Source organism: Polyodon spathula, chromosome 47 (assembly GCF_017654505.1).
Source record: "Polyodon spathula isolate WHYD16114869_AA chromosome 47, ASM1765450v1, whole genome shotgun sequence".
In the NCBI taxonomy this organism is placed as follows: domain Eukaryota; kingdom Metazoa; phylum Chordata; class Actinopteri; order Acipenseriformes; family Polyodontidae; genus Polyodon; species Polyodon spathula.
The window spans coordinates 251,059-265,304 of NC_054580.1; the positions used below are offsets into that span (position 1 = coordinate 251,059).

The window sequence follows — 14,246 nt, forward strand, 5'->3', positions numbered from 1 at the left end:
GAGTCGGCGTGGTACCCCGCCTACCCCACCAAGTAATCCTCAGCAGAAACTTACCAGGGTTTAAGACCCTGGTTCAATTCAACGGGCAATTGGCTAAGCCCGAGTTAAAACCTGAGGTAGTAAATGAGCCTCAAGGAGCCTGCTAAACATTTTCCCTTTTTCTGACCCTGACTTATTTATTGAGGAAGGTTGTTTAAGTTAAGGAAGACATGTCGACAGCAGCACCTAGAGAGAGAAGCCTTCAGCAAAGTTTGTTGGGGGCTGTGGGAAAGTGAAGTAGCAAGGGTGTCGCCACACAGTGCAACAAAAAAGAAATTACAGAAAATAAACAAATACAAAATAACACCTGTTCGGCATGGTTAGTACTTGGATGGGAGAACACCTGGGAATATTGAGTGGTGTAGGCATTACAGTGTTGAAATTATGTTTTAACATTTAAACGTGTAAAATAACTATAGGCAAAAAAATGGTCAGAGGAATCACACCTCTCACCAAAGATAAAAGTCCTGCCTTAAAACAAAAGTTGCCAGCAGCCATACCACCTTGAACAAGAGTTATCTCATCTGATCTCAGATGCTGAAGCAGTGTTTGGGCTTGGTTAGTAGTTGGATGGGAGGCCCCCTGGGAATACTGCAGTACTGTAGGCATTACTGAATTGAAGTTACATTTTACCATTTAAATGTATACAATGATGATAAAACAAAAATGGTGAGGGAATCACACACAACTCACCAAAGATAAAATTCCTGACTGTAAAACAAGAGTTCCTTACAGCAAGACCAACTTGAATAAATTGAACTCAACTGATCTCAGAAGGGAAGCAACGTTGGGATTGGATAGGAGACCACCTGGAAATGTTGAGTGTTGTAGGTATTACAGTGTTGAAATTATGTTTTACCATTTAAATGTGTAAAATGATGATAGGCAAAAAAATGGTCAGAATCACCCCCCCTCACCAAAGATAAAAGTCCTGCCTGTAAAACAAGAGTTGCCTACAGCCAGACCAACTTGAATAAGACTGATCTCATGTCACCTGCTTCCAGAAGCAAAGCAATGTTGGGCTTGGTTAGTACTTGGATAGGAAACCACCGGGGAATACTGGGTGTTGTAGTCATTACAGTGTTGAAATTATGTTTTACCATTTAAATGTGTAAAATGATGATAGGCAACAAATATGGTCACAGGAATCACACCCCACTCACCAAAGATAAAATTCCTGACTGTAGAACAAGAGTTGCTTACCACCAGACCACCTTGAATAAACTTGATCTCAGAAGAGAAGCAATATTGGGCTTGGTTAGTACTTGGCAGTGAAACCACCTGGGAATATTGAGTGCTGTAGGCATTACAATGTTGAAATTACATTTACCATTTAGATTTGTAAAATAACAAAAATGGTCAGAGGAATCACACCCCACTCACCAAAGATAAAATTCCTGAATGTAAAACAAGCCTTGCCTACAGCCAGACTACTTTGAATAAGCCTGATCTCAGAAGCAAAGCAATCTTGGGCTTGGATGGGAGACCACCTGGGATTACTGAGTGCTGTAGGCATCATAGTGTTGAAATTACACTTTGCCATTCAATGTGTGAAATTACTATAGGCAATAAAAATGGTCAGAGGAATCACACCCCACCCACCAGTTAAAATTACTGACTGTAAAACAAGAGTCACCTAGAACCAGACCACCTAAATATGTCGGATCTTGCCTCGTCTGATCTCAGAAGTAAAGCAATGTTGGGCTTGGATAGTACTTGGCTGTGAAACAACCTGGGAATATTGAGTGCTGTAGGCATCACAGTGTTGAAATTACATGCTGACAACTCAGAGGAGGGGGGCTTAATACGCACCAACGCAACCTTCTTTTCCGATGGCATTCTTATATTGCCTTTTTAACATCCACAGAACGAAAACTGATTCACATGTGTTCTACTGAACTTTGTTTCAATTCATTTAGCTGGCCACTGTCTTTTAGAACAACAGCAGGACCCGGCAATGCTTTTAATGCAATCGGCATTAAAAGCTGCCACGTCAGTGGAGAACTGAGAGAACTGACCTCGCTCGGTGTTCAGTCAAAGGGATTTGACTTGCCTTCTAGCGGCTGTCGCACATGGCGGGTGCTGCGGCATGTGCCTGTAATCACAGCTACAAGGAAAAGTGTTGAGAATGGTGGATGGCTTAAGTACTGGAGCTCTGTGATGCAACGGGCTGTGTCGTTCGGGAGTCCGCACTAAGCGCGACATCGACATGGCATTTTTGGGAGAGCTGCTGAATTTCAGTTTGTCAAACGAGGGGTGAACCGGTCCACGTCGGGAACGGAGCAGTTCAAACTGAAGTCTGTTGAAATTGCAAAGCAAGTGCTTAAGCGTTAAACATATTTCTGACGCAACAGACTATAAAACCATTCATCTTAGACTTTCTGTACTTTATACAACGATGTTTATTTTTGTAACGCATGTGATTGTTTTGGTGTGTAGTCTAAAGCAATCAAAAACAAGCATACAATTCGGTGTCAATATATTCCATTTTACAAGGCATGTTACTGCAACGTGTGTAGTCTAAAGCAATCAAAAACAAGCATACAATTCGGTGTCAATATATTCCATTTTACAAGGCATGTTACTGCAACGCATTTATTTCTTTTGTTTTTATGCGGCACGGCTAACAAAAGGAAGACATCAGTCCATAAAGTTGAGCCTTTCAGCTGAAACGTAATATCAATATTTGCAGCTTCCTCCACGGCTCACTGTCAATGCGTGATGTCAAATAAAGACCTTTTTTTTTTTTTTTTTTTTTTTTGATGGGGGCTTAATGCAGTAACGGACATCAAATAGTATGAAATCATAATGAAGCCAGATGCTATAACGACTATTGCAGTTTGATGAACAAACAAATTGCTGAGTAAATCAAAGTAGTGGAGAAATGCATCAAGCTTTCCTCTAATCTTTAAAGAAATACGGCATAAATTGCAAAACGTTCGCGGAGGCAAGGAATGAAACCCGGTCCAACTGCTTGGAAGGAAACTATGCCACCGTTGTAACACCAATACCCATAGATGCGCAAATTAAGCCACAGAAATACATGCGGCATCGCGTTTTCCCTCCAAGACCGCCGACCGATTCCAAAAGCTGTCTATACAGCTACAGGGGAGAATTGGAGAGCGAAGCATGCTTTCAAGCGGGCATTGGTGGTTCAGTGGCAGAATTCTCGCCTGCCACGCGGGAGGCCCGGGTTCGATTCCCGGCCAATGCAGAGTTGTTTATTTTTTTAATAGATAATTGAAAAAAAGGAACAAGTCGTCAAATCAAGAAAAACAATCTCCCCGTCGGGGAATTGAACCCCGGTCTCCCGCGTGACAGGCGGGGATACTGACCACTATACTAACGAGGAAGCCTCACGTGCCCTGCAAGTATTACAAAAAAGTTAGTTTCAAAGCGCCACGTTGTTTTCACAGGGAGTGCGTATGCTGGGCTTATGTTTGGTAATTGATCGAAATTGGAGAACAGTGTAGTATAAATCAATAAAAACAAAATGATCTCGTTTGGAATTTGAACCCGGTACCTCTCGCACAAAAATCGAGAATCAGACACCTAGAGCAAAGCGAAAGCTGCCGGTTTTCCCTCGCAGCAAAATAGGGGCAGGTTGACCCCCATCAGCTTGCTGCTGACAACTCAGAGGAGGGGGGCTTAATACGCACCAACGCAACCTTCTTTTCCGATGGCATTCTTATATTGCCTTTTTAACATCCACAGAACGAAAACTGATTCACATGTGTTCTACTGAACTTTGTTTCAATTCATTTAGCTGGCCACTGTCTTTTAGAACAACAGCAGGACCCGGCAATGCTTTTAATGCAATCGGCATTAAAAGCTGCCACGTCAACACATATATCTAGATCTATATATAAATACACAGTATAATCTAGTAGCAGAATATAACCTAGCAGCATATACAACCTAGCAGCATTATGTTTTTTAGCAACAGCTACAGTCTAGCAGCATTATAAGTTTTTGCAGCAGATACAATTTAGCAGCAAGTATAATCTAACAGCATTTGTAGCAGTAAAATACAGCCCGACATCAATTAAATTCTGGCTGTAATGTAAGGCAGGGAACAGGGAAAAATACTCTACTGATAAGTTATAATGAAAAGTAACAATAGCGCAATGAGAAGGTGCTTGACTCTACTGCAGTTTAAGCCTAATGCACCACAACAAAATACTTAACTGGTCGAAATGACCCACAACTCCCAGTCCAACATCTTGGGAAGCTCTCTTTCTCAATGTGCTCGTGCTTTTTACTTCTCTCCAGTCAAAGCCGCTCAGCTGGTCGTCTTCAGCTCCTCACATTCCGATTTCTCTTTAGTCTCGTTCCCAGTACACCACGTGTCCTGCCCTGCTGCCAACAACACCCCAAATTCCTCACATCCTGGTCACGTGCAGCTACCTGCAACACTCCGATCTCCTTGCTTTCTTTGTTCTTGTATCTGTTTTATTATTTTCTCTATCCCTGCATTCTGCTTTCTCCCTATCTAGTTTCTGATTATCTTTCTTTTCTTTTTGTTCCGCCTTGTTCTAACATCGTTTTCTCACTTTGTTTTGACATCGTTTTCTGGACTGCATATCCCAATTCCCCTTTTTTTTCTCCTCTTTCCGTTCTACCTTCTTCCCTTATTTTATAGTGCACAGCTGACTAAATTATAATCAACACCTGTGATCCAAACAAAGATTTCAAGCTGTAGACCCCGGTAACTTTACCATAGGCACAGCTAACACAGCGCGTGTACATAAAGGTTAAAAGCAAAACAAATCAAAACATCGATAACGTGTTTAAATTAAATAAATCATTCCAACAACATTTCATGAGAAAAAAGGGAAAAATAAATAAAACATTCTAAAAAAAGCACAACAATATAATTCAATAAATCACATACACCTTTGTCACCCGTGACACACTTCACTGCTGCATTGGTCGCTGTCCTAGCGGTCTTAATACAAGTGCCTACTGCCAAAACCTTGCTGGAAGTCTTCCGCTATTTTCTCTTTCGGATCTCCTCAGGGGAGGGGCTCCTTCACGAGCACCTTGTGGGAACAAATAGCCCAAATAATAACAAAATAATAACAAATAATAGAGTAGAAATGGATTTGATGACTTCCATCTTCTGGTTATCCGTCTTAATGCCTTCACTGGAGATTCCATGCTCAAGGAATTAGATTTTATGTTGTAGTAGATGGCACTTCCTCAGATTTGCAAAACTCCGATATCCTTGCTTTCTTTAGTCTTATATCTGGTTTGTTTTATCACTCCTTCTGCTTTCTCCCTATCTTGTTTCTGCCTATCTTACTTTTCCTTTCGTTCTGCCTTGTTCTAACTTCGTTTTCTCACTTTGTTTACTGACCTCATTTTCTGAACTGCGTATCCCAATTCCCTTTTTCTGGTTTTCCTTTCTCTTCCCTTTCCGTTCAACCTTCTCCCTTATTTTATAGTACACAGCTTATTATTAAATTATTGTCCACACCTGTGATATAAATAGTGATTAAGCGTTAGACTGCGGTGGCGTTGCCAAAGGAACAGCTAACAACGCGTGTACGAAAATGTAAAAGTGAAACAAATCCATACATCAATAACATGCTTAAATTAAATAAATCATTCCAACAACAGTGGAAAAATAAATAGAACATTCTTCAAATCTCAACAATACATTAAATAAATCACATACACATTTGTCACCCGTGACACACTTCCCAGCTGCATTGGTCGCTGTCCTTAATACAAGTGCCTACTGCAAATACCTTGCTGGAAGTCCTCCCCTATTTGATCGGGGGAAGGGTCTCCTTCATAAGCACCTTGTGGGATCAAATCGCCACACATGTGCTGCAATGCTTCTTCTCTCTGAGTTACTATACTAGGAGGAGTGGCAAACACTGTTGCAGCAGAAAAGGTCATTCAAAATGATCTAGACAAGATTCAGAACTGGGCAGACACATGGCAAATGACATTTAATAGAGAAAAGTGTAAGGTACTGCACGCAGGAAATAAAAATGTACATTATAAATATCATATGAGAGATATTGAAATTGGAGAAGGAATCTATGAAAAAGACCTAGGAGTTTTTGTTGACTCAGAAATGTCTTCATCTAGGCAATGTGGGGAAGCTATAAAAAAGGTTAACAAGATGCTCAGATACATTGTGAAAAGTGTTGAATTTAAATCAAGCGAAGTAATGTTAAAACTGTACAATGCACTTGTAAGACCTCATCTTGAATATTGTGTGCAGTTCTGGTCACCTCGCTATAAAAAAGATATTGCTGCTCTAGAAAGAGTGCAAAGAAGAGCAACCAGAATTATTCCGGGCTTAAAAGGCATGTCATATGCAGACAGGCTAAAAGAATTGAATCTGTTCAGTCTTGAACAAAGAAGACTACGTGGCGACCTAATTCAAGCATTCAAAATTCTAAAAGGTATTGACAGTGTTGACCCAAGGGACTTTTTCAGCCTGAAAAAAGAAAAAAGGACCAGGGGTCACAAATGGAGTTTAGAAAAAGGGGCATTCAGAACAGAAAATAGGAGGCACTTTTTTACACAGAGAATTGTGAGGGTCTGGAATCAACTCCCCAGTAATATTGTTGAAGCTGACACCCTGGGATCCTTCAAGAAGCTGCTTGATGAGATTTTGGGATCAATAAGCTACTAACAACCAAACGAGCAAGATGGGCCGAATGGCCTCCTCTCATTTGTAAACTTTCTTATGTTCTTATGTTCTTATGAGTTCTATCCAACATCTCCTGGGGATATAAAATACAGGGCCTCAAGAAGTTTCTATGTATAACTCGAGCAGGACCTTCTTGGCCTTCTGGCCTAACTCTCTACACAGGTTCTTGCTCTATTCCTCCACCCATTTTTTCCTTTCCCTTTTTTTTTTGATCTTCATTTTTTTCAATTCTTTTTTCCCCTTGTTTTTTTCCTGGGTGTTTCCGTCCCCCTTTTTTGTTTTCTTTCAGTTAGTCCGCAAGGGAGTATATCCAGTAGTCTGCATTATTATATGCATGAACTAATTCAGGCAAATATTGTGACCACCTAGTCTGTTGCTCCACCTCTAGGGTGCCAAGCAAATTTAACATGGTTTGGTTAAACCCTTCACAAAGCCCATTGCCCTGAGGATGATACGGGGTCGTCCTATTCTCTCGGGCCCCTAGTACTGACAGAAGCTCTTCATATGCTCGGATTCAAAATTTGGACTTGATCCGAATGGAACCTACTGGGCACCCAAACGGTTGAATACTATGCTGCCATAATACACAAGCTGTCGGCGGTTTGAGCCCAAGTAAACATATCTGTCGCTACTAAAATATGCTGATAGGTATCATGTGGTCTACCAAGCGATAAAAAAAATCCATGGCTAACACTTCAAAAGAAGTTCGAATGGGCATTACCTAGGCCTTACCCTCTGGTCGCGCTTTCCGCAGATTACAGTGGTTACAAGTTGCATGCCAGTGCTGTACATCCTTCTCCATCTTGGGCCAATAGAGACGTCTTCTCAGCACGGACAAGGTTTTCTCGACTCCTAGGTGACCAGCATGAGTGTGGTAAGTTTCCTAGATCTGCTCAGGGGCAAGAATTTTGTAGCTGTACCTCATGGGTGTTGGGGTCCAACGTCCTCATGCACATCACTCCATCTCGCAGTTCAAGTCCCTTCCACTATTGCAACCAGATCATAGCAAAGGTGGTCTCCCGTTTCCGCTCCTGTCCAGTCGGTGCAGTCCCGCGACTCACATACTCTTTCAAGCATTGCATTGCGGAGTCCCGGCCCTGTTCTCGCTGCCACTTACTGGGGTCCCGTTATACACCTGGTCATCGACCTGGGAATGCAATTACAGAACTTTGGCTCCCTCGCCTGGCTCCATGTAACCTACGTCTGGAAGTCTAGAAAGAACATGGGCATTAATGTTAATCTTTCCCGATCGAGTACTTCACATCAAGTTGAAAACTTGAAAGTTGTGCCACCAGGGCGTTGTTCCACCGCTCCAAGTCTTGCTGAACGATGAGCTTAAAGGGTTATTGTTAACGTCTGCTTCTACTTTTGCTCCAATTAATACTCTTTAAGTTTTTCTGCTACTGCCCACTTCAATCCCAAAATCTCAAACTTGAAAGAGCTGCAATTTGTGTCTTTCCGCTCTGCTGGGTGCAAGCTCCAGCTGGCACAGCTATGACACGCTTCCGCCCATCTTGGAATTGGGACAATAGCTCCAAGTCTACGTTGGCTTGCATCTGTATAAACTGTGAACGGCAAGGTAAAATCTGCAAAAGCAAGCACTGGAGCCCGAGTACGTCTCTTTAAGAAATTCAAAAGCAGTCTCCATTATGGAGTCCACTAGACCTCTTTCCTATTATTCTGCTTCCCTCCTTGCGCAGAACCTACTATCAATCAATGAAGCGGGATGGCGATATGGGCAACCTTTCAATAAAACATCTGTAGTAGCCTAAACCCTAGAAAGTTCCAAACTTGCTTGACAGTCTTCGGCCTTGGCCAATCTCGTACTACCTATATTTTAGCTGGGTCTAAGGAAATACCCTCAGACTACATGGCCCAAAAATTTCAATTGTTTTTGGAACAAGCTACACCTCTCCAATAAGAGTTTAAGTCCATTCCTCCAAATCTTCACAAAGTTGGAGTCGAGCTGCGTCAAATGAGCTGCGAAGTTAACAGGGTATACAATTACATCAACCAAATAAACAAGTTCAGACCCTCCTAGGCATCGCTGCATCAGCCTTTGAAAAGTGGCAGGGGCATTGCACAGGCCAAAGGGCATCCTCTCAAACTCAGATAACCCTAGTGGTGTTACAAAAGTTGTTTTTCTCGAGCTTGAGGAGCCAACTCCACCTGCGAATAGCGAGATCGTGTTGAGTACCATTCTGCTTTCTTCAGGCTAGTTAGTGTCTCGTCAATAGAGGTAAGGGTAAAAGTTAGTCATGGCATTAAGCTCACGGTGGTGTGTCTCATGGTTATTTACTAGAGCTAACTGATAGTTCATAGGTCCAATCTCTTTTTGATTGTTGCAGGAGCTCTAGAAAAGTTCGCAGCAAATCCCATCTTGGCATCAGACATAGGGTGATCGCGTACCCACACTTTGTCTCCAACTTGAAAGTTAACAGCACGTCTTTTGGGATTGTAATAGCGAGCCTGTTTTTGACTGAGAGTGATCTACATTTTCCTAATAGCTGTTTCAACAACTTATGCTGTCGCTCTATCAGAGTGTACAAATCGTATACTGGATCTGGCAGACTTTCCAGAGGACTACGTCCCAGAGCAATTTCAGAAGGTGAAAACACTGTACTCTCATGTGTGGTAGAGTTTATGGCAAAGCGAAGCTCTGCGAGCCACTGATCCCAGTTAGCATGATTTGCATGAAGAGATCATTGTTTTGAGAGTACAGTTGACACGTTCAGTAAGATTGGTTTGTTGATGTTAACTAGTCATAAGCTTTTGTACAACCCCCCCCCCCCCCCCACTGACAGCAGACCTGCTTAATCAGCTGACTAGTAAACTGCGCCCGCCCAGTCAGATTCCAAATATAATGGAGATCCCCATCTAAAAGAAATCTTCGATAAGAATAGTGACTAGTTGGCAGTCTTTGAATCATGAATTGGAAACAGTTCAACCCACTTACTGCAGCAGGCTACTATGACAAAAATATATTGATGGCGTTGTTTGCTACGTGGGAATGGATGCATCATATTAACCCCGAGAATTACTCCGGTTCCTTTAAGGATGTTCCAGCGAGTTTTAAACAGATATGCTCGAACTATTGACAGATTATGCAGCTTTTGGTGTATTCCCAGCCATCTTTTCGAACTTGTGGCCAGCAAGCAACATCTAGGAGGCACAGGAGAGTCTTCAGTCGTCCCATGTGACCTAGAGGGCTGGAACGAAGAGTTGTAGATTGAAACTATTACGTTTCCCAGGAATTTGACGATACAAGATTCCATTCTCTAGAATGTACATTATACGACCAATACGAACATCACCCTTGACAATGCTCTGCATGATATCTTGAGCCGCCTTGTCATTTCCTTGTGCTTGAAAAAATCTCAGGCCAATCCACAGGTAAGGAGCAGAAGAACAAATCTGACTTCTCTTTAATGCAGGCAGCGTGACAGCACATCAGGAACGGTGTTGAATTTTCCATTTCAACAGAAAAGTCAAAGTCTTGAAGTCGGATAGTCATTTGAGTCAGACAAAAAGTACGCTTGGGATTGTTGAAAGCACAAACACGTACAGCATGGTTTGTAATTACCTCAAACTTTTTTTTCCCTCCAGCAGAATACGTCATTTCTCCACCGCCCAAACAACTGCAAGACATTCTTTCTCTGAAAGAAAATCGTTAATCACAGCAGGATTTAACAATCTGGAAGCATATGCCACAACATGCTCTACTTCACCCACATGTTAGGTCAAAACTGCAATATGACTGGCATCAGCATGGACACAGAAGGATTGATTGTAGTTAGGATGCTGTAGAATTGGAGAAGTGGATAGGGCATGTTTTAGATCCTCAAAGGCAGCTTAACACTCGGGAGACCAAATCCATTTAGCTCCCTTCTTCTTAAGAGCATTAAGGGGAGCTGACCTTTCTGCAAACCCAGGGATAAATCAATACCCAAAAATCTTTGTACCTCCTTTAATAGCGAGGAGTAGAAATGGATTTGATGACTTCCATCTTCTGGTTGTCCGTCTTAATGCCTTGACTGGAGATTCCATGCCCAAGGAATTAGATTTTATGTTGTAGTAGATGGCACTTCCTCAGATTTGCAAAACTCCGATCTCCTTGCTTTCTTTAGTCTTATATCTGGTTTGTTTTATCTATCCTTCTGCTTTCTCCCTATCTTGTTTCTGCCTATCTTACTTTTCCTTTCGTTCTGCTTTGTTCTAACTTCGTTTTCTCATTTTGTTTTCTGACCTCATTTTCTGAACTGCGTATCCCAATTCCCTTTTTCTGGTTTTCCTTTCTCTTCCCTTTCCGTTCTACGTTCTCCCTTATTTTATAGTACACAGCTTATTATTAAATTATTGTCCACACCTGTGATATAAATAATGATTAAGCGTTAGACTGCGGTGGCGTTGCCAAAGGAACAGCAAAGAAGGGAGTATATCCAGTAGTCTGCATTATTATATGCATGAACTAATTCAGGCAAATATTGTGACCACCTAGTCTGTTGCTCCACCTCTAGGGTGCCAAGCAAATTTAACATGGTTTGGTTAAACCCTTCACAAAGCCCATTGCCCTGAGGATGATACGGGGTCGTCCTATTCTCTCGGGCCCCTAGTACTGACAGAAGCTCTTCATATGCTCGGATTCAAAATTTGGACTTGATCCGAATGGAACCTACTGGGCACACCAAACGGTTGAATACTATGCTGCCATAATACACAAGCTGTCGGCGGTTTGAGCCCAAGTAAACATATCTGTCGCTACTAAAATATGCTGATAGGTATCATGTGGTCTACCAAGCGATAAAAAAAATCCATGGCTAACACTTCAAAAGAAGTTCGAATGGGCATTACCTAGGCCTTACCCTCTGGTCGCGCTTTCCGCAGATTACAGTGGTTACAAGTTGCATGCCAGTGCTGTACATCCTTCTCCATCTTGGGCCAATAGAGACGTCTTCTCAGCACGGACAAGGTTTTCTCGACTCCTAGGTGACCAGCATGAGTGTGGTAAGTTTCCTAGATCTGCTCAGGGGCAAGAATTTTGTAGCTGTACCTCATGGGTGTTGGGGTCCAACGTCCTCATGCACATCACTCCATCTCGCAGTTCAAGTCCCTTCCACTATTGCAACCAGATCATAGCAAAGGTGGTCTCCCGTTTCCGCTCCTGTCCAGTCGGTGCAGTCCCGCGACTCACATACTCTTTCAAGCATTGCATTGCGGAGTCCCGGCCCTGTTCTCGCTGCCACTTACTGGGGTCCCGTTATACACCTGGTCATCGACCTGGGAATGCAATTACAGAACTTTGGCTCCCTCGCCTGGCTCCATGTAACCTACGTCTGGAAGTCTAGAAAGAACATGGGCATTAATGTTAATCTTTCCCGATCGAGTACTTCACATCAAGTTGAAAACTTGAAAGTTGTGCCACCAGGGCGTTGTTCCACCGCTCCAAGTCTTGCTGAACGATGAGCTTAAAGGGTTATTGTTAACGTCTGCTTCTACTTTTGCTCCAATTAATACTCTTTAAGTTTTTCTGCTACTGCCCACTTCAATCCCAAAATCTCAAACTTGAAAGAGCTGCAATTTGTGTCTTTCCGCTCTGCTGGGTGCAAGCTCCAGCTGGCACAGCTATGACACGCTTCCGCCCATCTTGGAATTGGGACAATAGCTCCAAGTCTACGTTGGCTTGCATCTGTATAAACTGTGAACGGCAAGGTAAAATCTGCAAAAGCAAGCACTGGAGCCCGAGTACGTCTCTTTAAGAAATTCAAAAGCAGTCTCCATTATGGAGTCCACTAGACCTCTTTCCTATTATTCTGCTTCCCTCCTTGCGCAGAACCTACTATCAATCAATGAAGCGGGATGGCGATATGGGCAACCTTTCAATAAAACATCTGTAGTAGCCTAAACCCTAGAAAGTTCCAAACTTGCTTGACAGTCTTCGGCCTTGGCCAATCTCGTACTACCTATATTTTAGCTGGGTCTAAGGAAATACCCTCAGACTACATGGCCCAAAAATTTCAATTGTTTTTGGAACAAGCTACACCTCTCCAATAAGAGTTTAAGTCCATTCCTCCAAATCTTCACAAAGTTGGAGTCGAGCTGCGTCAAATGAGCTGCGAAGTTAACAGGGTATACAATTACATCAACCAAATAAACAAGTTCAGACCCTCCTAGGCATCGCTGCATCAGCCTTTGAAAAGTGGCAGGGGCATTGCACAGGCCAAAGGGCATCCTCTCAAACTCAGATAACCCTAGTGGTGTTACAAAAGTTGTTTTTCTCGAGCTTGAGGAGCCAACTCCACCTGCGAATAGCGAGATCGTGTTGAGTACCATTCTGCTTTCTTCAGGCTAGTTAGTGTCTCGTCAATAGAGGTAAGGGTAAAAGTTAGTCATGGCATTAAGCTCACGGTGGTGTGTCTCATGGTTATTTACTAGAGCTAACTGATAGTTCATAGGTCCAATCTCTTTTTGATTGTTGCAGGAGCTCTAGAAAAGTTCGCAGCAAATCCCATCTTGGCATCAGACATAGGGTGATCGCGTACCCACACTTTGTCTCCAACTTGAAAGTTAACAGCACGTCTTTTGGGATTGTAATAGCGAGCCTGTTTTTGACTGAGAGTGATCTACATTTTCCTAATAGCTGTTTCAACAACTTATGCTGTCGCTCTATCAGAGTGTACAAATCGTATACTGGATCTGGCAGACTTTCCAGAGGACTACGTCCCAGAGCAATTTCAGAAGGTGAAAACACTGTACTCTCATGTGTGGTAGAGTTTATGGCAAAGCGAAGCTCTGCGAGCCACTGATCCCAGTTAGCATGATTTGCATGAAGAGATCATTGTTTTGAGAGTACAGTTGACACGTTCAGTAAGATTGGTTTGTTGATGTTAACTAGTCATAAGCTTTTGTACAACCCCCCCCCCCCCCCCCCCCCCCACTGACAGCAGACCTGCTTAATCAGCTGACTAGTAAACTGCGCCCGCCCAGTCAGATTCCAAATATAATGGAGATCCCCATCTAAAAGAAATCTTCGATAAGAATAGTGACTAGTTGGCAGTCTTTGAATCATGAATTGGAAACAGTTCAACCCACTTACTGCAGCAGGCTACTATGACAAAAATATATTGATGGCGTTGTTTGCTACGTGGGAATGGATGCATCATATTAACCCCGAGAATTACTCCGGTTCCTTTAAGGATGTTCCAGCGAGTTTTAAACAGATATGCTCGAACTATTGACAGATTATGCAGCTTTTGGTGTATTCCCAGCCATCTTTTCGAACTTGTGGCCAGCAAGCAACATCTAGGAGGCACAGGAGAGTCTTCAGTCGTCCCATGTGACCTAGAGGGCTGGAACGAAGAGTTGTAGATTGAAACTATTACGTTTCCCAGGAATTTGACGATACAAGATTCCATTCTCTAGAATGTACATTATACGACCAATACGAACATCACCCTTGACAATGCTCTGCATGATATCTTGAGCCGCCTTGTCATTTCCTTGTGCTTGAAAAAATCTCAGGCCAATCCACAGGTAA

At 42.6% G+C, this 14,246-nt stretch overlaps 2 non-coding genes across 2 annotated transcripts; one reads left to right on the plus strand and one right to left on the minus strand.

The window, feature by feature from the left end:
* Positions 1–3,182: 3,182 nt before the first annotated feature.
* On the plus strand, positions 3,183–3,253 carry trnag-gcc. The gene has a single exon. It is a non-coding gene; the product is annotated as a tRNA-Gly (tRNA).
* Positions 3,254–3,319: 66 nt separating this feature from the next.
* trnad-guc lies at positions 3,320–3,391 on the minus strand. The gene has a single exon. It is a non-coding gene; the product is annotated as a tRNA-Asp (tRNA).
* Positions 3,392–14,246: the final 10,855 nt, after the last annotated feature.